Below are 24,868 nucleotides of genomic sequence, written 5' to 3'. Positions count from 1 at the left end.
GGGGGGGGGGGGGGGGCTTAAAATCGAGAGAGACCAGGAAAATTGAATATCGCGTCATTCAGCTGCGCGCTCGCTGACTTGCACTCTCCGTTCGCGAGCGTCGTCGAAACGGCACGTTCGGATCTAAAGTCGAGCCACGAAGAATCACCTGCGTCCCCGACATTCGAGACTCCGGTCGGGCGTGATGCGATTTAATGCGGCCCGATAATCCGTGCGGCTCCTCCTGCCAATTAAATCGCCGACGTTTTCGCGCCGGTAATGGACGCGAAATTGAATATCGCGCTCTCTTTACGCGGAGAGCAAACCGTCCGTACCGACGCTTCGCAAACCACGTCAGCCACGTCACACTATTTCGGGAGCACTCAGACGCGATGCCTTTAAATAACTATGGACGCCGACTGACGCAGGAACTGACACCGCTTAACGATAAGCGACACGAGTCGGTTCGTCCGCCGATTTCTCGCGTTTAAAACTTTAAACGCAACGGCTCCATTTGAATCCCTCCTTTCGGCCCGGGTGAAGGACCTACATACGAGATCTGCGGAATTACGGAACGCAGCCGTAACCAACGGCGGGGAAAGACTCACGTTTTATTATTATATTTCCCGGTACCGCTCCCGAATATAACTCCCGGCTGTCACACTCGCAAAGTGTTATTTGCACATTTTTCCGCGGGTCTTTTCGAAACATCGCGCTTTTAAATTCTCCCCTTCTCGGATCCCCGATCTCCCGACCGAATTCTCATGTCTATGTACTCGTAGGAGAGAGAGAGAGAGAGAGAGAGAGAGTGTAAGATGGATCGCCGAGTCTATCGCAAGTAACATCCAAGAAAAAGAAAATATCGCCACCTTTACTTCAACGTTACCGTTCAACTCGGCCAATAAGGCGGAAAGCCATAGGTCTCGCGCACTATGGTAACATAATTGCTCGTCTACCTATCGAGAGGCATAACACAGTGACAAAGTGTACGTTATCGCAGCGCGTACTCCATGCTGAGCGATCGATCGGCGCAGTTGTAACATAGTGTACGTACGTCAAGCTTGCTGACTAATTAATAGTAAGGATTTTGCCGGATCGCCGTGCCGAACCAGGTCACCTTACCCCGTTTACTTCGCAGCGGTGAGACTTCAGCGAGAACGAGTTTCTCTACAACGGAAAGATAGAAGTGCGCGAGATACTTGTTTTTCTCACGTATTTTTCAGCGAATTCTGCTAAAATGTCCAATAAATGACGCGATGTTGTCGGAGGGGAAAGGCAACTTCTCGAGAGAATTGAAATTGATCACTCTGAAAATAAACACTTGAAAAAGCACTCGCGATTATTCGCCACTTTTCCACGTTTTCGCGCGAATTGGTTCGAATAAAACGCGATCTCTGTGTATATTTTTTGCCCGACGTGTATTTGAAATTTCTCGTCCAAGTAGACATCGGTCAATATTTTTTGCTCGCTCACGCCGAACCTGACTCGCGGCTTTTCCGCGAACGCACGCGGTTTAAGTAGCGACCTGTGACTGATGCTTTGTAAAACAAATCAACACGCAACGCGGAATCCGATCTTCGGAGTCAGATTTGCCGCGGACAGCAACAGCCACATCGGCCGCTTTCGCGATGCCAAATCCGGGTTTATAAATAGGGGGAGGGGTGCAAAGTTCCAAGAGTGCTTTATCATCCGGATCCTGGACCGGAGTATAAAAATAGATGATCTCTCGACGGCGGCGGCGCTTTTATGCGCTGTAACGGCGTTTCCATCATCGGATCGCTAAACGCATCGCGCCGGAACGGCATTTTCCGCCCGCGCGAGCCCGGATGGGTATCGCCAGACGTATTGCGAGATGCATTTCTGTTCTCTGGTTGTTACTCTCCCGGTTCCTTCCTCACACGAAACTTCCGCGTCGCGAACAGCGCCTCTCGGATTCGTTATTTCCCTTCTCTCCGAAGAAAGCTTCCCCGAGAAACCCCGATGCGGGCTGAGCAAAGAGATTCTAACGGTATAATTACAACACACAGCTCAGAACAAAGATTTCTTCCGTAGGTGCGAGATCTAAGAGACGTTTTAATCCTGCGGGAAGATCCTACTTCTATTCTATCTTCCCTGTGTAATCGGAACACGTTAATACCGGCTGAAGAACGTCTTATTACTTTCGATTTCTGTCTCGTCTATTATTTTTCAACACCGACAACGGAAAGCTCTCCCGATGAAGCTTTGTGAAATCTTGGGGGGGAATAAAAGTTTTTTTTATTTTTGGCCTTTATCAGAAATTCATGCGAAACGATATTTGAACTTTCCTCCACGTTATTTTTTATATCTTACGCCAGCTTTCACTTGAGCTTTCGCTTTTTGGTGTCAGAATGTCAACGACCTTTTACAAAATTCACGTATTCCTACGCACGCATGCGGATATGCGGACACACCCTCTTGTAAGACTCCGTTTTGCCATTTCAAGGAAACAAGACTAAGGGAGAAGCTTGAAAAAGGGTGGCGATCGAGGGCGAAGTGCTCGATTCAGGGCATCGGCGTCACGCCATTCGCCCGTGTGACGTCCATCCCCTTTGATCCCTTTAATTCGCGATAAACGTCCGCCGCAATCCTGCCGTACGATCGCTCTTTCTTTCCGGTCGGCCATTCTCCTTCCGGTCGTGCGGCCGCGACCGTGGAATCGTATTCGCTCGCATTGTGCGCGCTTTGACGCTGGCGCTGGTTTTTCCAGCTCGTCGAATACGCGCGAAAACGTCCCGCGGAAATAGAAAAGGAAAAGACCGGGCGGATCGGGAAATTTATAGCTCTCCTTTCAACCGGCTCTGCGCATCGGATGCGGCCTCCGTCGTGCAACAGAGATGTCTCGCCGAAAGTAACAGACATCGTTTCTTCTCGGATGAAAGTCTGATTAGATTTCGAAGGCACGCGGAGAGACGACGATAAACCGAGAAGTAACTCGCGGGAAATTCATGGGAAATAAGGAAACGAAGAGAGGACGTAACGAGACGTTAGATTGTTCAGCAGCCGTTAACGGCGGAGACGGTGGGAGGGGACGGACAATCAGAACGAAAGCGAAAGAGGACATTATGTTCTTTGGGGAAGCGTATTCGGATTGAACACTGTAGGATTAATGTAATGAAGCGGCCGACTCAATCGCCAGAGCTAAATCCAATCAAGGCTCCGCGGATCGATGAGGAAAAGGCCTGCCGGGTAAAGGGTAGACGGCGGGAAGCCCGGCCTCTAGCCTGCAATTGAGAATAGGCAATTGCGAGTGTATTCTATCGGTTCGTTGCGCACAAATGCCTAGTCAAAGCTTTATACAGAGTACCCGACGACCAATAGCGCTTTCTCCCAGTTTGCTGATGCACTGCGAATCAAAATGATGTCCCGCGTGCTCGATATTTTATAAATACCTTCCTCGCACTCTCTCGCGGAATCGAGAGGAAACACATTCCGGGACGATGTTTGTTTCACTGTACATTTAGCGGATTACGTATCGAAGGACTGTCTGAAATATCAGCACTCAATCCGACGTTTCTTAAAAATTCATCGAACTACTCGCGAAGTTTCAGTGGGGGATGTTTCGCGCTCATGAAAAATTTCGCAATCATAAAATGATTTCAACGCTCGTCGATTTTTAGGAGACCGAGGAGAGAATACAAATTCCGGAGGAGGTCCGAAAAATTCACCCCGAGATGAGAAGGATAATTTTATTATATCTCATAAATCTTCATTTTGATTCCGAGGGATGACTTTAATCGGTTTAATTGGAAGAATAATTCTATGGGCATTTTCGAAGAAACGTGAATATCGCGAATGGAACGGTCGTTATCTCACGGAAGAATAAAGTGCAAAGTGCTCTCCTTCGGCAAAAAGCTGCGGCGAACGCTCGAACGCTATTTGTCAATTTCCACTTCGCGAGCCGCCGAAAAAAGGACGCGGACGCGAGGAAGAAAAAGACGAATGATTTATTTCAGAAATGCACGCAAAGCCGCGTTCTTCCGCGGTGGGATTCCTGAACGTTCATTCGTAATCGTTTCTTTCTCCTATGTCTTTACTCGTTTTTGCCGAACCCTAATTGATGGTTTCAACACATACATTCACACACACACACACACACACACACACACGTGTGCATATATAGAACTAACACAGTTCATATTAAATATTATTGATAATAATGTAATACGAGCAGATCTGATCGATTTAATTATCACAGCTGAGGAAGTTCATCGCATTTTTGAAACGTATTAAGCAATTAATCCTTCTGAAGAAATTTATATATAAATTTCTTTCCTTTTACGTGTTTATACATTGTTCTGGGTTGAATAAGTGTATTACTTCATTTGCCGCCTGTAGACCACAGACTGATACCACGCGAAAAAGGATGGGGAATAAAAGGGAAAAGGACACAAAGAGCCGAGCGAACCAATGATCAATCGGAATTAAAGTCTGTCTGCGGTAGTGTTCTCGGAAGGTTCGATATATCGATCTTCATTCTCCGTCATCCGGGGGACAGGCTGGATAAAGTAAAAAGGGAAGTACAGTCGACATTCAATGAGCCATAACATAAATCGAACAAATGTAAAAGCCGATCCATAACACGACGCATACTACGTGCTAAGATGTCGTTCAACGTTGCCTTTTTCTTAAAATTATAACAGTTCTCACTTGTAGTCAATTCGTCACGCAGCGCTCTCCACTTTGTCATTCGTCCCTTCTAAAGGGTTCCTTCCGTGTTTCAAATGTAAATAAAAATACAAAGGATCATTTAGAAGAGATATTGTTTATGCAAATTTTATCTTTTCATTATCGTATCAATGTACGAAATTTAATTTATATTTCATTGCACGAACACCCCAATTTATTTATTAATTTTATATATCTTTATATATTTTATTTACATTTTCTTTTATATATTTATTAATTTTATATTTATGTAATTCATAATTACGTAAAATTTTTCCGCGGAACGTTTTCCCGACAAATTGAAATTCAAAGTCCTTGATTATGGCCGAACAATTGGATATCGAAATTTGTCATTCAATCCCGGCGTCGTCTAGAATGACGTTTGATTTCATCGAAGCGTACCGATGGACGTTAACCGTTAATTAATCCGTCATCGCTCTTATTTCTGAGTTCTTTGTTTATTAATACTGGCGTCCGACGCGAAATATTTAATGACTCGCGGACGACTGAAATTCAATCGCTATCGCTAGTGCTTTATTTACGGCCGAATCGATATCGGTCCGCAATTTTACGAGCCCGGTTAAACTATTTAAAGCAGTCGCTCGGGAAATATAAGGCTAAGAAGTTGCTGTACAAAGTGTAGCGTGAAATCATAATGCTGCTCAAATGGCATTACGTAGCCGACATATAAGGCGGCAAATATCCGATGACATTAAAGATACGAAGGGAGAGTTCGAGAATGTGGAGAAATAAAAATTAAAAAATTCAAGTACCTAAAAGTTTCAAGTACCTAAAAATTTCAACGCTTACCTATAACGTTATATAAATAACATAAGTCATATATTTCGTACATGTAAGCCTTAATTTGCTGGAATTTTTAACATTTCTCATTCCGTCGAGAATATGGTACCCTGAGGATTCTCGGTGCCTGAGAATCCGAAGATCTGAAGATCTCTTACTAAGTCTTCTAAGAGGCCGCCATGTTTCAGTAATGTTGCATCTTGTGAAAAGTTCTCCAGCCAACTGTGAAACATTCATATAATTCGGGCACGAGACCAACGAGATTTTTCATGGCTTTTACTGACTAGAAGAACGAGAGAGGGGGAGAGAGAGAGAGAGAGAGGAAATATTTAATTTCGTGCGAGCATTGCCTTGAATATTCCTTTCACACAGGAACTAAATTGATACATGAAAAATGTAACGTGATATATGTCAGTGATATTGCTTTGTAATATAATAGCGTTTCGGTTTATATCGCTTTTTCAAACATGATGAATACATTATAATTATTATGAGATGTATAAACAATCAGTTCGATGGCCGTATAATGTACAAAAGCCATTGATATGCAAAATAAATGTTTAATCAACGTCATTTTCAATAATCAATGAGTTATAATTATTTTAATAATTTCTATTATTTGACAGAAGTTCATCATTGGTAACATTTACATGAAACATTAATATTTCATTATACATTTTACTTATTCATTTTATGTTGTTTAACATCAAACATTATTGGAGTGTTCGAAAATTACTGTCTCTAGTTGTCGTAGAGAAAAATGTCACGTTCAAAATTTCCTAACAAGATTAAAAAGTTTCAGATTTTACGACCAAAATTTGAAACTTCTGCCACACACACACACACACACATACACACACATTATTTTTCTCTTCTTTCTCTCTTTCTCGTCTCTCGAGCCAATCGTGAAGAAGGCGTTTTGAATGGCTCGCATACTCAAGCGCTCGCTCCTCTTTTCCTCTCATGAGAGTTAACCCCTCGTGAGAGAATATCCGAGCGTCGAAAGTGAGCGTCCTCGTGCTCGTCAGCACGCACCTAGGACCGCTTTAATTTATTGACGGTTACACGTTTGTAATGTAACGCCTCGAGAACGTATCGATTAGTCGCGAAATAACGATACGTTAGATGCAATTACAGATATTGTTACAAGATATCCTTCTCTAATGTGTCGACATCCAAGTATTTCCGCGTATAGTGTATCGCACATTCACGTGCTTTTATTCAATATTATCGCTCGCAAGAGAGAGATTGTTAATGCATTTTGTCGAGAGCCTGGAGTACTCAGTTAACAGGCATCGAAATATTAATATGAAACGTGATGCGATAACCACCGAAAATATTTACTGTTAGTATTGTATGTTATGTATAAATATTTTGATGGTGGCGAAGTAGGCATCGAGTAATGCCAATTTGCATTTCTGTTCCAGAATGGACTCGATTAATAAACGAGGATAGATCAATATAGCGTCAGTCGAGCTGATTCGCAGGGAATACGTTCATTTAGTTTTCGACGAACAATCGAGCCGCCGAGAACTGAAATTGCATCGCGCCCTTGCGAAAAATGCGCAAAGACTTTTAGCGGAAAAGGCTTTATTTCTACGGCTGATACTTTCATTATAAGAATTTAATTGTTGAAGTGAAAACTATGCAGATTTATCTAAAGGAAGTTATCGGGAGAAAAATTGTGTCGTTCAATTATTTTCTTAGAATTTCCGTCATTAGGCCTCAGTTCTCCCCCGTTTGTACAATACAAAATGTTCGAGATGTCTGTTATCGATAACTGCCGTTCCTTCTCTCTTTTATGCTTTAGTGTCTGTCAGTACACAATGTATATCAACACCCTTGAGACACGGAATACCAATAGGACGTTGTTGTATAACATCGATATTGCCGATAATTGATTGGAATGTCTATGTTCGCTTTATCTGTCCTATATATTACCGATTTTTTTCTTAACCACCTTATCGGTAAGATGTCTATTTCTTCGTCGCTCAATGCGGCTCGAAAATATCGATATTCACTATCCTCGCGGCGAGAGATCTGCTCATTCAACATATTTTCTGTCATTTCCATGATTTATGAGCTCTAACAACGTTTGCTCTATGCTCGCATCTATAATTAGAGCGAGAGAGTTTGAATCATTTATATTGGGCGGCAGGGTCAGACGATACTAACTGCTGAAAAAGTTATCTCATTACCGAGCGGCCGATCGATCATCGACCCGATTCCTTGTGGAAGCCGCGAGTCCGTCTCGGGAAACGACAAAAATCAGAAAACCAGTTCCCGACCAATCGATATGACCGAAATACTTTGGCCTACTACGCGTTTAGATTGATTCCTTGTCTTATCGTATGAGATTCCCGATCGTTATTGCGAAGCTTTTGTTTCTACTGAAATCCCGGTTCTCATACTTATATGTAAAACTCCTTTTGCCAGAGATGCCCAACGAATTCTACTTTTGAATAGAAGATATTTTCGAGCGTCATTATTAGTTGTAAAAATTTGTTATTCTTATATACAATAATTAATATATGTTTCTTGTATAAATCACACACGGAAAAAATGTAGTAATTGTAGTAAAAATTGCAGCAAAAGTTTGTAATGCTGGAATATACCGGAATTATTAAAATGATAATATAAATTTCCAAACTTCGCAAATAATTTGTATAAGAAGAGAAACTATCCACTTTATTTCTTGTAATCAGTAGTGAAGCAGCGAGTCAGCAAACAATGGTGGGGTATTTATCCATTGTCAAATTCATTATGTTAACTCTGATTAAGAAAAATTATTACATATATTATCTAGACCGCGTAAAAACTTAATAAGAAGCGTTAAAAAAATGAAGCTGCGAGAATAACTATATTGCCGGATTTGAGTAAAAGTCAAGATTAATGCATCTACCCAACTTAAGCTCGGTTGAATGAAAACGGGGTGGAATTTTCGTCGGCGACATTGCACAGAATTTATCCAGGGAAAACATCTTGCGTAACACCTCTCTCTCTCTCTCTCTCTCTCTTCCTCTCCCTTTTTTCTCCTCTTTTTTATACATTTTAGACTGAATGTTTCTGTGTACAAGCCTTGCATAATGGTATTTTATATAGGTCGCCGGAAGCGAGATGCTGCATAATAATAAAAATCAACCATTCTCTGTCTGGCCCAAAAACGTCGCGTCTCGCGTATAATTTTATAAAGCCGGTCTGTCGGAATTTCACGCAAGCCTGCCGCTGAGGAGCGATAAATTTCATGCCCAACGGAACTTGTAGTGGTCTCTGTATGCATCCGAAATTTCGTAACTGCGTATCTGTAACCGTGTATTATTCGATTTACGCTCTGTAGAGACAACAGTATGCTCTCCATTACCGCGAAATTACGAATTTCAAGCGATCGTTCGCGGCTCGATAAATATAAGTCAAGGTTATTCATTAACAGATATAGAGTAATCCGACGAATTGAAGGACCACGGGGCTGCTTGAAAATCTAGTTAAATTCCTAAAAGCAAAAGTATCGTCCTTCAAACGATGTTCCTGCGGAGAAATGAATTTATATCTCCGACTCTCTGATCATTTACATTGCTGCATTTATCTCAATCGCGCCGGTGCAATCAGCAATTTAATTAAAGTATGCAATCAAGATAGAGACATCTCGGGGACCCGGAGGAAGGTTGAACAACTTCGCAAGAAGTTCTGCTTCGACTGTGCCGCGCGAACACAAAAACCGATCGCGTTAGTTAGACGGAGGAAATTTCCTGGAGATCTAATCGAACCCTACGGAGGCTTCTTCCGGAACCAGTTGCGGCCACCCTTCTCCGCAGGTCGTCCCGGGGAATCGATAAAATTATCGACGTGCTAGAGAGCCCCCGGTGGTATCCGGAGTTTTCCTGCACCTAACTTGCCCCTTCTTCGCGTCTGCTTTGTAAATGCGCGCGCTCGAGAGCGCGCTGCGTTTTTATTTATTCATGCGCCATTGTACGTGCGAAGAAAACCTCTTCTCTCGCCGGTGCCCCCTGCTTTATTCGACTGCTTCAGTCGTGCATTTTTGCATCTTGCGGCCAATCGTGCCAGTTAAATATTTCCGAGCGATTCTTTAGCTCCCTGCGCGCCTCCGAGAAAGTAAGCGGAGAAGGCGCCCGGGTCGCCTACGTAACACCTCGCCAAAATTAAGCGGGTTCTCGAACATCGGCGTGCTTTTCGTGAAATCGCTAAGACCATAGTCTTCCCGCTAATAATAACTTTGTCCGTGGCTCGTCGAACGGAGGCATCGCGCCGAGGCAGCCGGCGGCTCAGGCCGCAACATCGTGTACGATGTCGGAATAATTCGTAGAAATATCGATAAAAGAGCGTTCGCTCGGCGTACGACGACGCGAAACAAAGCGTCGTGCGAATATTAATATAACCGCAATAACGGGAGAACAACCGAGGTCGGGGCAACCGCGCGCCCGACATTGAACGTCCGTGTCTCGCGCGCGCAGGTTAACCCAACGCAAACATATGACGAAGGGTTAACGTCGTTAGGACGTAACGACGCACTTCACTCGCGTTAACGTCCCCGGGCGGCCGCGCGCTCGTGTAAAAGCTCGCTAATAAACAGCGGATCAGATAAAAGCGCGATCGATAGAGTAAACGCCGATCGCGCGTGCTACGAGCCACCCCGACTATTTTTTCAACCATACCAGAACAAAGAACAGCGGGAGGCGAGGTGAAACAACACGGCAATCGGGGCCCTGCGGGGGGAGGAACGGGGAAGAGGAGGACTAGAGAGAAAGAGAGAGACGGGAGAGTAAAATAATTCGGCGGGGGAGCGCAATTGCCGCGTGGCGCGAGATAAAAATAAAGCGTACATCGAGTGTCGAATTTCTATGCGGGTGATTGCGGAAAACGGAGGGCGAGGGGAACATGTGTATTTGACGATGAAGCACCCACCCCTCCCTCGGCTATCTCCCTCCCGTTCTCTTCCACTGTGTGGCGATATTATGGACGGATGAAAACGCATAAGCGAGTCCGAACGATGAACGAGCAGCGGTTTCCGGCGCTCGAACGAGTCTGATTGTTTATTCAAGAGCGTTGATTGGCTCATCAGCAGCCGGCGGCGAGGCAAATGAGCCGTTAAAGACCGAAGAAGCGAGGAAATCACTGTTATCCTGTGCGACGCGTTTACAATGCTTGCCCGATGGATTTGATGTAATGGCGAGATAACGGGATCGAATTAATCGGGTGTATTTGAGGTCTCTTTGAGATTAAACGGACTGCAGAGAGATCTTATAGAGAATATATAGGGAGGGAGACTCTCTCTGGGACAGAGATTTTCGCAATTGTCGACGCGATGGGAGACTTTCTCTCCTCTTCCCATAAGTGTGTACGTGAATTATTCGAATATTTGAGCTACGAGATGGTTTTCACTTCCGTTCATTGTAACGATAACAATACTCGAATGAGTTACGCGTCTGATTGTTATTGAATTGAATTTTCACTTCATAGAAATATCTTCGAAATTATTGCTCTAAATTATTCTTCTTCGGGGCATCCGCATTGTATACCGCAATGCTATACAATCCAAACAATTTCAATAGATGCTTCGTTAACAAACTGCCAATTATTTTCGGCGAATAAAAAGGAGGAACGGGCAAAGCTGCGTGAACGATGAAATGTTCGGTTCCGTCGGTATATATAAGTGGTGTGATCGATGGCAAAAGAGCGATCGCGTTAGAAAGCGGAATGTACGAGAGCCAATTAAAATGCTCTCCCGCGAAAACAAAATAAATTTCGTTCGAGGCGCGCGCGTCCCACCCGACGAGCAATTAAAACGAAACCTTTAAATCGCGACTGACCTCCCTCCTCCCGTGTGTGTTTCTCCATTTGTCGCTGATGAATTATGTATTCGTGAGGAAAACTTGGCTGTAAATACTTGGCTGTGCGGTTCCGACACAAACTTCGCACGAATCTCGCATATGGTCTCTTTCCGTAAACGTGATAGTTGGCGTACGTTGATAAGGAAACATCACAATCGAAAGCAAAAATAAATCGAACGAGCTGATTAAGGAAGTAATAAAGTTCGGCCAAATAGAGAAGAAGAGAGAAAAGGAGAGTACCTTTTTTTCCTTTCTTTCAATACTCGCATGAACGGGTAATGGAACAAAAAGCTGGTGGATGAAAAAACTTATATGCCCTCAAGATACTGTAAAAGTTCATAATGGAAAATATATAGACGATGGGGAACATCTGAGCAAGACAAGTATAAGCGGAACAAAGAGTTAATAAAAACTGGCTCACCTTTGAAGACTAAAAAGCGATAGAAGTAAATGAAATGTTCAACATGTTAAGAATTACAATATTGGCTTTCTAAATAATAAAGAAAGAGGAGAGACAGAGACGCGAAATAAAATTTAACGAAATCGAGCTTCGTGGCGTTGAATGTTCTTCGAATTCAAGTATTTGAAATTTTCACAAAGAAATTCACAGAGAATCGAACGGGGACCCGATCGTGGGTCTCGGTTCTATTTTCCGCTTTGGCATACAAAATGTAGCACTCTTTCGCCGGGAAAATTTTCTCTCGTATATATTGTGATCGAAAGATACAGGTATGTACAGAAAATCGAACAGGTACAGGGATCGTACAAACGGCATTTGCGGCCACCTCGGATCTGAATCCGCCAGTCTCGTAATGTATCACGCTTCGACTCGTTCACTTATAGAATTTCGAGGACGTTGCTAACGCGGCCGCGTCGACACAATGGACTTTCAGCAGTTTGCATCGCGATGATGGCGCGGGATAGTTACGTACGATGCGACACGTAAAAGCGACGCAATGACGTCGTAGTGGTGGTGTTCGCGCGCGCGATCGCCATTACGATAAATCTATCGACATTCCAAAGTTACACCGACCGGATTAACGCGTCACCCGAGGAATCGAGATTAACGAGGGCAGATAACGAACGGGGTCAACGGCGTTAGTCTTCGCAAGCTCCGAGGAATTTGAATACAGAAGGCATGAATTTTAGAGAGAGAAAAAAAAACTCCCGAAGAATCAACAGGTGACGTGAAAATGTGAGCAACTACCGATTTTTCGCGTTTTCCATCCTTGAACACATGACGTGACCGTCTGCAGCGTGCGCGGAAAACTCCACGAACGTGGATAAGAAACGTATCTAGTTGACTCAAAAAGTTTTATACATCCTTGGGTATTCTTCGGCGATTCTCTAATGTATTTGTTATCTTAGGACGACAAGAGTGTCAGCAAATAACGGCCTTTGGAATTCTTTATTCTCAGACATGACGTGAACGTGTGTGACGTTACGAAAGTTCCATGAATACGTAAGAAACATTACACACCCGGAAGACTGGAAAAGTTTCAAATGTTCTCGTCGGTATCTTTCACCGACTCTTTAAAACATTTGTATTTCCTCGAGATATCCAAAGCGACGGTAATGATAATCGAATCATTTAACGAGCTTTTGTGAAACATCGTTTGCGTATTTACTAACTCAATTTAATAATCGGTTAATAGAGGTGAACTTTAATGCGTGGGTTACAACGTAACTTCCAACGTAATTTGCGACGTAATGCTCCTAATGGCTGATTGGATTATGTGAATTTTTGCGCTCCAAGACTTGCGGGCGGAGGCGCTTCATTAAAACCGCCAGCTAATGAACGTCGAGCCATCGCCAGACACCATCGTGAGTTAAGTCGAAGGTTATTCAGCCGAGACTATCTACTTGACCTGAAGGGTGATTCCAATGTCTCGAACCGCCTGACGGCCTTGAACACCCCTGCTGACACTCCTGACACTTTGACGCACCCTACCGAATATTTCTCATTCCACCGAAACGATGGATGAGGGGAAGGGCGAAGGGAAAGGGGAGGAAGAGGGGTCAGTTGGAAAAACCGAGCATGGAATTCGCCTAAACTCGAACGTGATTCACGAGAACAGGGAAAGCCGACCATAAATCGTAGGGAAGAGCGAGCAAAAGAGGAAAGAGATAACGCAAAATTTCTCTCGTAATTTGTAAGTTCGTAATTTAGTCAAGGGAACTTATCTTCGTTTTCTAAATTTTAAAGCTGTCAGCTGTCAGATACGTTAACCTGTATACCGTAGAATCCATCTGACTCATTTTGCGATGACGACCGATTCGAATGCTAGTAAGAATTTTTCGTTTAATTAATCGTTGATACAATTTCGGCATTTTCAAGACGAGGAGTCTTTCTAATTGACCATAATTATGCAAGAAGGATCCAACCCATCCAAAATTATGATGTTTCAAATTTTATTACTAATGAGTAGTCTATACGTTTTTCTACATGAAACAAAAAGATCCTTATGGGCGCCTAAGATTAATTAAAAAATTGTTTGTATTTTTATTTTCTACTATTTGCGTCATTTTTTACTAGTTATAACTTTGCCCATTTTTTTAAAGGTTTTAAGGTTAATGAATATTTTCAAAGAAAAGAAAATGGGCCATGCTTGACTTCTTGAACGATTTTGAAGAAACTCAGTGCTATTTATGCTTTTTAAATCATATATCAAGTTTTTATCTTCATTTTTCCCGCGACATACTCCACGTGGGTTGGATCTTTCTTGCATAATTATGGCCAATTGTTTAATCATTCACGTTGAGATTGATAGTTGTCGTCAACGTAAATCGAGCAGTTCGTATCGATAAATAACTGAACAAATTAAATGTTTCGCAAAAAATATCGCGGTCATAAAAGCGATACATCACTGGCAGTTGGTTTCCTCTCGCGGGACACGTTATTTCCTATACCCTAATCTTCGATGCACGGCAAGGAATATATTCTGATGTAACAAACCGCGGCGTTTTGGCACGAGCGATACCGCCGAAATTTCGTCACGCGAAGGAAGCGGCCCTTAATTTGCCAACACGGCTTATCGTGTCGAAACATTTCGGCGCAATTACGGGCGATTAATAATCGGCCGTTTCCGGCGACTCCCGCAAGAGAGTTTGGCCGGCGAAGTATTATGCAGCTGCGACCGACATTTTCACCGGCAGTCTTTCAGGATCATTTGATTCATCGGCGGAATTTATTACGACGCGTTGAAATGGAAATTTAATTCGCCGCAGTGAGGCATTTCAACGCGGCTATTTCAAAGGCTCGAACCCTGGAGCCATCGGCCTACGAGAAGCGGAGGGACGAAGTTAGGTTTTCGCGATTTTTGCCTCTGATTTATCACGCCGCAATTTTATTTGGTTAATACACCCTCGAATATTCCTCAATACCGCAAAATTTGCTAGCGTCTTATTTACGTTTCGCTGCTCGAGGCGCTATATTAACTCCCGCTCGACGTGTGTTTCGTCGCCGTTCATTTCGTTCACACACCGAGCCACGCTGAACTTTCAGAATCCTTCGTCAACGTGGTTTACCGTGCACACACAAGGTGTGTACAGGCCGTAAACGTATATCCAACGTGTGATACATGTGACCTCGTTCGCCGGGCTTATTAAGACCGGCAATAAACTCACCCCTACGTCCCCTGGATGATTATTATTATTTCCAGGGTACTTAGGACAAGTGTTGCACACAAAGTGACACAAAAGTTAGGCGGTGCTGGGCTAAATTGTGCTTGAAATATTTCTCTCGGAATATTTCCTTGGACTAGAACTACCTTGGAATATTTCGTGCTTGTGCTAACGATATCGCTCGCGCGAAGAAAGAAATGCCGCTTTTTCCAACTTCGTTATGTCCAGCGCGCGAAATTATTAATTTAATACATATTCTAAAGCGTAAGAATTTCACCGAAGTTTGAATCACTTTATTCGCGTGCAATTTTTTTCCAAGCGGCGCAGTCAATTTTACGTCGGAATGGTTAATTGTAGCCGTACGCCCAACTCCCAACCGTTCCATTTTCGTCATATTCTTTTTCTCCGTTTGCCAAAGAGCACTGACAGAATCTCGATAATAATACGCGAACGAGACGAACAGAATAACCAAGAATCATTACGAGCGAAATGCGATTCGATTCGGCGCGCAATATGCTTGAAGAACGTAATACCTCACGTGATCCTGGATCTGCCAGGACATGATCGTCACGTACGATGGATTTGTGGGTTTCCTGGCGAAAATGATACTTAAAAATGAAATCAAAATGTTAATGTTGATCACATCGAAACGTTTTGACCTTTACGTGTTTGTATAAAATGATTTGGATATAAAAAGTTTAAATTAAAAATTAAGTAAATAATTCAGTGAAATAAATTTAACTGGAAATATGTTTGTTGAATTGCGGATATTTCGATAGAATTTGAATAGTCGCTGGGAAGGGTTGTAGAAGGCAGTAACATGGACGGGCGATGTATTCACTTTCGAGTTCTAGTTGTATTTGATAACAATGGAAGTATATTGCTATCACGAAGCTTACGATGATTCCGTCTGGACGCTGAATATCAATCCAGCTAACAAAATTTTGACTATTCGTGATGGATGAATTTACGAGAGGCGCTGTTTAAAAGTGCATAAGTTATAAAAGCTGCTTTATCAGTGGCCGTATGATAGTTTCTCGCGATTCAATGAAACCGAAATATAAAAGCACGCTCTCCTCAACGAGAATTATCGAAACGCACGCGTGGGGATTTCGCCGCTGATTACAAAAGATGAAATGTTTTATAACTCGTTATTCAAACCCGCGTGATATATGAGTTGGTGAAAAATCAATGCGATACACAATGGGAAATAAATGTATATATCACACCGTCAAACACACAAAACACCTCTAATTACGATGCGCCGACATTTCGATTCAGCGAATCTATAATTGAGGATTCATTAAGGTAGAACATATTTAATTAACGACGAACGAACGAACCGCGAGTGTGACATCCCTAGAAATGCATCGGTCATACGCAGAATTTGCACCTTCCGAATTACTCTGTGTGATAAATTGCTTAGGATAAAAAATATCTTTTCATTTTCAAAACTCCCCGGCGTTTGCATCGTTATGCGTTTCCCGAGTAAAATTTATGAGCATTTTCAGTTGCACCGCTATAAAATATGCCACGTGCCGTTGCACGCTTGGCACATATATTGATAACTGAATATATATTGGTACTGAAGCCCTTCGACTATATGAGACGTTTATCTTGAGACCCGCATCAATATATCTTGGAAAAATATTATCAACGTTTTCATTCTTATAATCATATGGTATACAGCCGCACGGTTACGAGTCGAGAATATTTACACCGAAGAGAAAATTACGGTTTACTTAATGAACTTTTGGAAATACTGTGGTTTCGTGTAGAAATATCCGTAATATTCCTGACATTCACCCTAAGAGGATTGTAAATTACATGCATCGTCATTAATTTGTATTCGTATACTACATTGATTTATTATTTGGAAATTTTTGGAGCAAGCCGTTTGAGCGTTCCTGAAATCCGTCCTTCGATTAAGCTCGTTATACCGAGCATAATACTCAATTGCCCTCCCGGGGAGATGATGATTAATACTGTGAAATTTTCGCGGTAATTAGTAGATAGTACGGAATTATTTTACAATGGCGGCAATTAATTAGATTCCACGTTGTATAAATTTTCTCCCAAGGTGAGTCGTATCGTTCTTAAAATAATCTTGCAACCAACTTTCTTTGAATAGTAGGTCGAAGGACTTTCTTTGAAGCTTTATTGCGGTAACACTGCTGTCGCAATTTCTATGATAATGTGAAAGTTCACAAGTGCCAAAGTTTGAGAGATTCAGAACCCTAAAAGGTCAACGATTCACACACAACATGTACACACACACACGCGCGCGCGCGCACGTACACGTGCGCGTATGTTCACACAGGTATTTATTACACACAAACATATTTCACCACTTTAATTTACTGCGCATCAAATATTCATGATATCGCGATAGAACCGTCTTCGTAATGAAAAATTTTTTTTCGCTGCGGAAACGCTACGTGAAATAGTGTATGTGTTACAGTATCAACGATTTTTAAATTACATGCACAAGTACACGCACAGTCATATGGCAAGTTTTCGCTAACAATGAATTTTCGCGTAGGCACACAACGAGCCTATAGAGTAGTTACCTATTCTCACGTAATCTATTTGCATCCACGAGGCTCAATTAGTACACTCAATTGTTTACGACACGAGAGTCGGTAGCGGACTATTAGTTTCCTGTGCAAAAACCCACCCCGAGTCGCTTCAGTAGCACGTAGGTGAAAGAAAAACGTGGTGAACCCGAGATACTCTCCGGTTACCAACACGTTACAACTGTACCGCGTCATACGTTACGGCTCCATTGTTGCTTTTGGCAGCCGGCGGATAAATGATCTTTACACGGTTTAGCGAATATGCATATGTACTCTGTGCGTGCGAGTATGCACATCGGGCGCGCGGAATGGCGAGTGATAAACGATTTATTATGACGTCGCGGCAAACGCAAAGCTACCGGGACGGGACGACTCGAAATAAAACGCCGGCCGTCTTTAAGCGCGCGAATAACGTCACTCGCCGAACGCGGTCGATATGGCTATAATCTGTTTAAAAAACCAGACGACGCTTAAAGTTTAACCGCGTCTGAAACTGCATTCGTGAGAGAACCCGCTCCCGCCCAGATTTCGCCCGGGTTTAACGTAATAATTTAACGTAATAATTTAACGGCCGTCGTGGCGCGGCCTTTCGCTGATTACGAGTTCCTCCTGTGCGTGTTTTAGGCCACGTCGTGCAGATCAGGGTTACTTTATCCCTCGGGACATTGTTTCGTCCTACAATAGGATTAAGTGTTGTGATATCTGCTTCGACACCGAACGGAAAGATAATATCAAGACGGACGCGATGTGATGTACTGTAATCTTCTGGTAATCTAAGCGTGTAATCTCTCATAAATTTCGTGGGTTGAATTATTTAACACGAATACTCGGTCATTCGGTGAACGAAATTATTTTTAAACAATTATGTAATGTGTGCATTACCCATCGAATGTTTGATTTATCAGACAATAATTGTGTTTGATTAATTTTGTGCCTTCTCCATCTGATTTTATCTTCTGTGTACATCAGTTCTGTGTACATTAAGTACTTGAGCAACGTTGTAGAATCACTATATAACGAGTGGTGATCAACAACGGTTTATTTTGTAATCGTATAAATATGAGACGGGTTCCGCATGTCACTCGTCGCACCCCGGAAAGTCGACGTGTCGTGTGAATAAATTGAAATGCTGTAAAATCTCTTTAAAACAACCGACTTCTTTGACGTCATCACTACTTTTTTCAGTGGACATATATCATGAAAATTACTCGTTAATCGTATATTATGGCATAATTATTGGATTACACCGTTAATGATAAGAATGTTATTACTTCCCGAAGCGAAGGCGACGCGCGCACGCACCCTTCATTTGCAACACGCACACGCGAAGCTTCCATTTGCGACACAAGCTTAACGACTTAAAGAGCTTAAAGAGAGAGTCTCACCGACATATCCAATGATCCCAGGCGTTGTTGTATAATGGCGTGCGATAGGATTGAGTCAAGGGGACGACGATACCTCCGCCGACGACGAGCTGGGACGCGAGCGACGAGAAAATCGATATGCGAGACTCAATCTGAACGATCGTATATTTTTCTCCCGCGTGTATCCCATCCATCGATCTCAACTAACTCGATTTTCATTTTTCATTTCAAATATTTTTTTTTTCACCCTGAGCGCACGTTGATTCAAACATTCGCCTGTTATCCTGATATTTTCCTTCAATGAAACAAGATTGATTCGCAAAACAAAAATATCAACAGACTGTTTATTTGATTTTACAAATCATAGCCTCTGCAATTTTTAGAAATAATAACGAAATGTCACAGTTCATCTATCATTGTAAATATGCACTTTTGTGATATATTTCACAAGTCGGTCTGGTAGATTTTAATCTTTTTTTCGTAAACTTCGTACGAGCCGAACTCGCTATTTACTTCTACTTAAAAAATAGTATAACGGCACGCAGTATAAGGGTAGCTCGAGTTGTAATGTACGGGAAAACGAAATCGATACGTGAGACACGGCTCGAAACGTGCCATCACGTAAAGATCTTCGATACACATCGTTAACGATGAAAACGCGATCGCGTGTTGTCACGACGGTCGTTTGCGCGAATATAGCCCGGATAGCGGCCGGAGATACGGCGAGTTTTCCTCCGTTCGGTTTTACAGAACTCTTAAATATCAGAAGTTCCGAGGACCAGACGTGTCCGACATTCGAAGTTTCGGAGCACCGAAATTCCGAAGTTCCGCCATCCAAAAGCACCGAGTTTGAGGTATTCGAGTCTCGATTGCTCGTGACTCACGGACTCTCAGTGCTTTGACCTTTTATTCAAAGAGGGGGTCCGCGCTTGTGAACTAAGATCAAAGTTCGCCGGACGGCGTGAGGGAGGATGCTGATCATTAATAATAACAAACAGCGGCGCACACACGCGGAGGGAGGCGCGCGCGATGAAGCGCGAGGAATTATTGTAAGGCTCGGGGTGGAACTTAACGAGCGGGTCTCGCACAGAGTAAGTTAGTTAAGACGATGGAGCGTAGGAAGAAACAGGCAGCTCTATGCCAGATTTTCACGTGTCTCCGTCTTTCAGCGCGCCCTCCTCACACGCTCCGGCATCCGATGGACCTTTCGCGTCCGGGGTGAAAAAAGAAGCCCTGCGGGTGCAGCCCAACCGCGATAAAAATAAATCGACAACCCGGGTGTCGCGGGAATTTCGCCGGTCGTAAATTGAACGGGGTGTTTCTTCCGTGGAAGGGCCGTATCACCGATCTTATTTCTCGTGAAATTTGCCTGTGATTTTTTTCACCGGCCCTTTAAGCGCCGTTTAATTAGCGGCTTACTCTCGAGATTGATTGAGAAAGTTATTTGACGGAGGCGAGAAAGGGAGCGCTCGAGTCAAGATATATGACTTACCGGCAAAAATAGCGACACCCGCGCTGTCAGTTTGCAGTACGACGGACCTCCGGTGCGAGCAGCGGGAGTTTTCATTGTGTCCGCGTCGCAAATCGAAGGTTCGCGTGCACGTGTTGCAAATGGAAGACGCGTATACGCGATGCGTCGCCTTCGCTTCGGAAAGTAGCGACGGTTTTGTCGCTATTATAACAGAGCGGAGATAATGCTGCGATATAAGCGTCATACGGTAGATCGTTGTCGCTCGCGATCTCTAAAGATGATTAATGATACGAGAATGATAGTCGTTGTCCTTGAATGAATTTCTTATCCAACTTCTTGGCTTCTAATTGAATCTCGCGCGAGACTCGTTTTCTGCGAAAAATCGTAAAATTCTTGCGCCGTGAGGGAACGTCGAGAACGCAACAAATGAGACGGGAACGCACGGTGCAATCGTGAAGAATGCATCATCGTTGCGTCGCACGAAAGTCCTCCTGTGATAACGAAACTCGATAAAAGTCTAACGACCGCCGCGACGGATAATAGAATTCGCAATGAACGACGGAAAAACCGCAACGATACTTCCCTTTCCTGCAATTGCGACCGTAGGTAGGTAACGCAGCGAAAACTAAAACAGGAACTGACAAAACAGACGAAAAACGCACGGACCGTTTACGAACGACAACGATAATCATCTTCTGGCGTACGATCTGCTCCATTGAGTTCAACTGCCCAACTATCATTAACCTTCTTTTCGTCTACGAATTTTTCGGCTCGCTAAAAGTTTCCCTTGTTGAACATTTCTCTCGGTTTCCACAGATATATTCTCCGGCCGATAATTTTTTTAATCGAGGATTTATTTCGGGATAACAAAAATAGAAGTATATAAAATACACCTGCAGCTTGCAGACAGTTAAATTATCAATTTTCTTATCCGTTCTTAGTTTCGGCGTATAATTAGCCGAGACATCTTTATTTTAAATTGTGACTTGGTGATCTCTTACTAGTATTTCTAGAAATTGCAAAAATGTAAGATTATTCATCTTTGCTACTTTTACATTTGAGAACGTCGAGATCAAATTTTTATTAAATTTCAATTGGGAGCGTTGAATACATGCGATCCTTTCTACTTTCGCCGACAATTTTAGTACAAGAGGACGTAATCGAAAGAGATTATAAATGAAAGAAACGAGGGCGGATCGTTAATTTCGGGGTGAGATTCACTCTATATCGTGATAACTTGTGTTCGAGAGATGCAGAGGGCGAAAAGATTATATCGATAAATGGAACGAATGGAGTTTTTATGCTCTTGTTCCTCTTCTATCCCTTTTACGAAGAGAAGGAAAGACAGGGCGCGATATCGCCGGAACGAATGGCACGTATTCCTTTTTTTTAGGAGATATGGGAGCCGTTGTAATAAAAATGGCCGACACCGCAGGGAGAGTCGACCGCGTATTAAAAGAAGAGGTACGTTTGGGAAATGCGACAATGTGCAGTCATATAGACGCGAGAATTGAGTTTCCAGGTAATCCCTTGTCAGTGAAATGATATTAGTCCTTAAGTACGTAAATCTTTTAACTTTCTCTCTTACTTTCACCAAAAGTAAGAAACGAAATAATAAATGCAAATGTATGCAGAGTGAGGCAATAATTATTATTACTTTGAGTATTTTCGATAAATAAAAAAATTTGATTAATGACTAGATGAAGAGGAAAAGAGTTTACAGAAGATGTTCGAAGTGACGACCACTGATATCAATGCAATTTTTCCGTTGAATATATTTTTCTCTTACTTTCGCATTTTTTGAAAATATTCAAAGTGATGATAATTGTTGCCTCACTCGATATATATATTTTAATTCAAAGGATCGAACACAAGTTGTAGATGAGGCGATATTCAGAAAGCTTGCGGTGCGCGATATGAATGGTTTATGCAGCGTCAGGTGCGATGACCCCAGACATAACGTAATATACCATCGGATAACGTTGACTCTATGTCGCTATATTTGACTTTGAGGGGTCGTCGAACGGCAGGCGAACTCGTCCCGTAATTCTTTCCCCGATTCATCAATCCGTTCGTTTATTCGGTAGCCAGGAGAATTATGCAACGCCAATTTCACGCGCTTATCCGGCGAAAGGATATCGACCCGCGAAGCCACGCCGAAACAACCCCGGACGAAACTACCTATGCACCTGGCGATAAGAGACAAAAATTACACGTGTGTGTAATATTTCTATCTTCGATTTTATCTTGAAATCTTCTAGTTATTACGATTCTCAGCGGCAGTTCTCGACATAAAACCGAATTAAAATCCGGATTCAAATATTCTATTTTTAGAAGGATTCGTAGATTAAGGAAGAAGCGATAGAAGGAGAGAGTGAGAGGGAATATGTATCTATGTGTATGCATGTTTTTGTTTTCAAAATAAAATAAAGTGCATATTTCAGAAGAAATCGATAAATGCATTCAGTGGGGTAGGGCGAGCTGCACGATAGCATCGCCGAAGTAAGTGTTGTGGGTAATCGACCTCGAAATCATTGCCAGCGCATTCCCCAGTTAGATACTAACCTACGACCGCGCGTTTATTTTTCCTCGCCGGCAGATTACACGACTCGGGTTCTCGGCGATCACGTAATCGATTCCTCGGCAGTCATCGATCCTATTAATCATCCGGCTTAGCGTCGAATTTCTCCAACGGATAATCATCAGATATCAACAATCAACATATAGCTGCGAGACACACGTCGAAATACACATGGCACAATGTTCACGCTTTCAAGCGTCAGAAGCGTTGGATATTTAAATTGCAAGAGAAACATCTCCCTACCGACTCCCGCACTTCTTCACAACGGCACTACACTTAAAAGCCCGTGCATCCTCTAGTAACGTCGAGCAAGCGTGAGGAAATTTGTGAGCAGTCAGCCTCGCCGAAATATAAAAATGCCGGACTAAAATAGATCAAACCATTACTCCAAGATAGATGCTTCATCGACCGTCCTCTATCTTTCAGAGAAGATAGACGAAGAAAAACTTCTTATTTGCATCGTACGTTTAGTACAGTATAGCGAACTGATGTTATGTTATATCTCGTTTAGCATTAAATTTGACGCTAAGTGACAGATTGCAAAAATGCGACGAATGTATAATTGGCTGAAAGAAATTGCGGGATCGAAGATAGGCGACAAAACGAGGCAGATACAATCTAACGCCGAAGGCCACCTGTCCGAAGTCACGTGTCCACTTAAAAGTTTTGTAGTCTCAAAAGCAATTCTCGATAGCGAAACTCACATGCGAAGACAGAAATTGAACTGTTTCTCTCAATTGTGACCGTTGCAGTATTTCATAACTCCTGGGATATGATAGCGGTAATAAAATTTTCAAGTGCGCTCTGTTAGCTTAATTCCCGATTAATGTTGTTACTACGATCGGGTAACAGCACTGTTATGGTAATTTTGATTCCGGTAACGAAGAGAATTTATTTTCAGTTGCGTCCGGAACGAAGAGAATTATCTTTTATCGCTAGCTGCGCGTGAGAGAGATACGATAAGTGGAAAAGGCATCATCAGGCTCGTGCAAACAATTTAAAAGGATAATAAAATAAAGCGAGTACCGTGAGTAATAATTGGTGTTGCACAAAAATTGGTAAATTAGGAAAACCTACACGCATAAATAATAATCATGTAAAAAGGAGGGAGAGAGGGAGAGAGAGAGAGAGAGAGAAATATAGACATCATTAGGCCCATATGAACAATTTAAAAAAATAATAAAATAAAGTACAAATATTGTGAGTAACAATTGATGTTACTCCTCACGTTAACGGTTTTAGGAGCTAACCACCATTGTTAATTTTCTCGGCGAAGTAGAAAAAAAAGTGAGTGAAAAATAATTGCTAAATTAGGAAAAGCTACGTGCATAAATAATAATCATGTAAAAGGCAAGAAAGAGAGAGAAAGAGAGAGAGAGAGAGAGAGTGTTCGGCTAACCGAGCTGAGGCACTAATTTATTAAAATCGCGCAGTCGGTTGGCGAGATTTTCTAAAATATCACTGATGTAAGATTCGATCCTGCCATAGCGGTTGCAGCTCACGACGGTCCGCAAGTTCCCGGAACTTCGTAAACAGCCCCTTTCGTCTTCCGAGGAGTGCAGCCAGGACGGGGGGTGGCGGGGGGCGAAAGTCGCGTGGCAGCGCGATCGGCGTTCGTTGAACCCTCTTACCTTAGCGTCTCCCCGCGCCGGGGCGACGGCAGCACGCAGCCAGCACGTTCATCCCTGCGCCGCGTTGCATCGCCGCCCTTTCTTCTACCCTCGTCGTAGCGGCGCGCGTGACCTTTCTCACTTGCGGTCACCCCGGTCGAATTTAAAGCGCGCACAGGACACGAGACAAGTCGCGCGGTAACATAATTCGCGCGGGGAAAGCACCACTCCTTTACTCCCGCGGCCAGACACACCGCGCGCGACGTGGCCGGCCACCCCCGCGGATGCCGGTGGCTTGCGAAAAAAAACCGGAACGGGGGGGGGGGGGGG

The 24,868-nt window shown here is 43.0% G+C and overlaps 1 protein-coding gene across 1 annotated transcript in view; it reads right to left on the bottom strand.

Annotated features, from left to right (window-relative positions):
* Positions 1–24,840, bottom strand: part of LOC106748112 (small conductance calcium-activated potassium channel protein) — a 137,019-nt gene extending 112,179 nt beyond the window's left edge. Inside the window, exon 1 of the mRNA XM_014626333.1 lies at positions 24,560–24,840. The gene's annotated coding sequence lies outside the window, so the exon portion shown is untranslated. The remainder of the gene's footprint in view (positions 1–24,559) is intronic.
* Positions 24,841–24,868: the final 28 nt, after the last annotated feature.

The sequence above is a fragment of the Dinoponera quadriceps genome, unplaced genomic scaffold, assembly GCF_001313825.1.
Source record: "Dinoponera quadriceps isolate SergipeBrazil2010 unplaced genomic scaffold, ASM131382v1 scaffold2420, whole genome shotgun sequence".
Classification (NCBI taxonomy): Eukaryota; Metazoa; Arthropoda; class Insecta; order Hymenoptera; family Formicidae; genus Dinoponera; species Dinoponera quadriceps.
Note: the sequence above shows the minus strand (reverse complement) of the source record. Positions and strands in the feature narration are given on the sequence as shown.